A 3,029-nucleotide genomic window follows, 5' to 3' on the forward strand; every position below is an offset into this window, starting at 1 on the left:
GTTTGATAGCAAATATCTGTTAAAGCCGATTTGCCTAATATGGCGAATGCATATTTCACTTTCACTTAATTTATATTATATACTGAAAGGAAAAAGAAAACTTTTGAAGTAAATTAGAGCTATTACTTCGAAGGCATTTTACAACATTGTTAACTTATCAAACATTTAAAATCTTAAATAATAAACAAGTGACCAAATTCTTATGTATTTTTGACTGCTAATTCATGAGTTATTGAAATTCATATGGCGTCTCATGCGTTTTTATTTTCATTCAGTATATTTCAATTTTACTTTTTTCCCAACGTCTTTACTATTGAAAACGTCCATCAAAAGGCCTATTGCCCCTTTTTTGAACTTTTAAATACCTCCCTCCAAGAGGATTTTCGATTTTGGACAGTTTCCTCTAAGTTTTGTATTGAAACTGCAAAACACTCAATAAGTCAATATTTTTTGTCCAAATTAAATTTAGAATGGAATTCAGTTTGTAAATCATTGATACAGCAAACCATTGTTACAGTATTAGATATGCAAAGGGCCAAAGCTAGACTGGAACTCAGGCCCCCTGAATCTCCATTCAGGTACCCTTCTGAGCAGTATCTGGCCATCAGCAAATCAAAACCTCAAACTCGTCCAACTGCCAAAACTAATCCAGACTCTTCCTTGGCAATTCTTTCACCTGTCATATTCAAGTGCATGATCACAGCACATTATGTAACAGGAGGAGGAGAAAATGTGACCGACCACACCAGGATTTGAACCCCAAGCCTCCTGAATCCCCTGTCATTGAGGCGTTTTACCAACTGAACTAAATGGCGACCAGCAAGCAAATCCTATAATATAATAATAATAATAATCACATAATATTAACTTTATTTAACCTATTCTTCTTAAATGGCATGGCATACCTTAAAATATGAAAGTTTTTTGGAAACTCATGATTTTTTTGTTTCTTGCATTTTAGCCCTAGTCAATGAAATTGATTTCAGTGGAAAGGAAAATTTTCAAGAATGAAACAAAACATTAACATTATGGTTAGGACAGATGTTCACATCGTGTGGTTCAAGAAAGTATAAAATATTAAAAATTTGCATCGATCTTGATACTTTCCCTGCCTTGAATTATGTAAACTTGGCATGTGAATTTGTGTTACAACGTTTATGGGCTTATTTAATTTTGTACATCCACACAAACGCACTCATACAAAAACTATCAAGTTTAGTTTAAAAATCTTTAATAAGGTCAAATGAAAAAAAAAAGATAAAATTCCAGTCTTTTATAGCCTATTTGAAAAAAAATCATAAAGCTCAGAACATGTTACAACCTGGAATGAGTGAAATTTCTGAAAGTCAATATACGTAATTTTATATTTACATCACAAGGGAGATAACAAGAGTCAGCATATTAAATCTAATTTTAACATTATAAAAACTGTCTCTGAAAAAAAAACACCAAAGATTTGAATTTATAATCTCTATCAAAATCATTGAAATACTTATTATAAATAATCGATTTTCCTGAGATTCCTAGCATATATGTCTTACACTTGTATAGATAGTACAACAAAAGGAAAATATATAAAAACAAATGTCTTCATCAATCCTATTGGAACACCTAATGCTGAAAAGTTTGAGGACACTGTGAATGAGGTAAAGCATCTTTCACATCCAGCAGTGTTGATGTTCAATGGTGCAGAAACAAAGGTTCCTCTCTAGTTATTCCAGGTCACAGCATGACGAGTGGCAGTTTTGATGTGACCCTTCATGGGCGATTTTTTTTATTTCTCCACCACTTCTCATCAGCTGCAAAATGATTACACACATATTTAAGCTTTAATATATTTCACATTTTGTCTCCATGTCAAAATAATATTACTGTGGAGAGGGCTTATATAGGCTATGCCTGTTGCCATATCCATTTATATTTCAGTATATAATAAAATACGTTCAAATCAAATGAAAATAATCTAAGAGTAATAATGGCTGTATCTTACCACCACATGCAACGAATCCCCTACTTTCCTAGAGCCTTCCTGACACCTGTCTTGATCTTCTCCATCTTGGCATCAGTATCAACATATCCATCCCCATTCTGTTTAAATTCATTCAGTAATTATTACAAAATTCGCAAACACAGGAACAAAAAACTGTATATATATGTATTACTTTTTTAGTTATCTTTTTTAAAAAAGATTTTCATCCCAAAATTACCCCAAAACGATCACTTATAGTATATAAAACTGGAAAGGGGGGCTCTTTAACTTAATTCTTGGGAAAAGACTATAACAATACCTTTTTTGGGAAAGGAGAAGTTCCCCCCCTACAATCTGGACCTCCAGCCAACCTGTAGTGGTTGGAGTTCCCTCCCCCCGTCTGATGATAAAAAAAAAAGAAAAATATTATCTTATATTCAACGTTAGACATGAATTAATTGCAGAAAAATATTTTATATTTCCATGGCAATTTTATCAGAAAGATGCCCAAAAGGTCCATGGGCTCACATGAGTTACATAATTATAGCCCATCTTGTTCTTCATAAGCAATTTTTTTTCCAACACTCTTACGTAAAATTCAAATCACTCATTGTGGCCCCATTCTATCCCCAGGGGTCATGGTTTGAACAAACTTAAACCTACAACCTCAGGATGCTTCCATTTAAATTTATATAAATGACAAAAAAATTGGAGATGCGAGGCCTTATTACAGATAGGAAACCTGATGAAATGAAAGGTCAACTGAACAGGTACTTACTCTTTCCAAGTCATTGCCAAATTCTTTCTCAAGTTCCGCTTTAATTTTGCGAAACTGAAATGAAAATTGATCTTCTTTTTAATGACAGAAGATAAAGCAGTATAAAAAAATAAATGCTTTGAAAAAATTAGTGACCATCGATTTTAAAATTTTTATAATTGTTGCTGACTTGCTGCCTTCATTCATTGAGGATTTTTTGATAGTCAGCAACTAGCTATTGCAACAACACTACTGAAACATGTACATGGTGTAGCACTGCAGTATGTAAAATACCTGTCTACT

The 3,029-nt window shown here is 32.9% G+C and overlaps 1 long non-coding RNA gene across 1 annotated transcript; it reads right to left on the reverse strand.

Annotated features, from left to right (window-relative positions):
* Positions 1 to 1,258: 1,258 nt before the first annotated feature.
* LOC134256225 (uncharacterized) lies at positions 1,259 to 2,092 on the reverse strand. The gene is made up of 2 exons (XR_009989677.1): positions 1,991 to 2,092; positions 1,259 to 1,799 (listed from the first exon to the last, which is right to left on the reverse strand). It is a non-coding gene; the product is annotated as an uncharacterized LOC134256225 (long non-coding RNA).
* Between the last annotated feature and the right edge of the window lie 937 nt (positions 2,093 to 3,029).

The sequence above is a fragment of the Saccostrea cucullata genome, unplaced genomic scaffold (genome assembly GCF_032062105.1).
Source record: "Saccostrea cucullata isolate Sc308-1 unplaced genomic scaffold, CSIRO_AGI_Scuc_v1 ctg16635, whole genome shotgun sequence".
In the NCBI taxonomy this organism is placed as follows: Eukaryota; Metazoa; Mollusca; class Bivalvia; order Ostreida; family Ostreidae; genus Saccostrea; species Saccostrea cuccullata.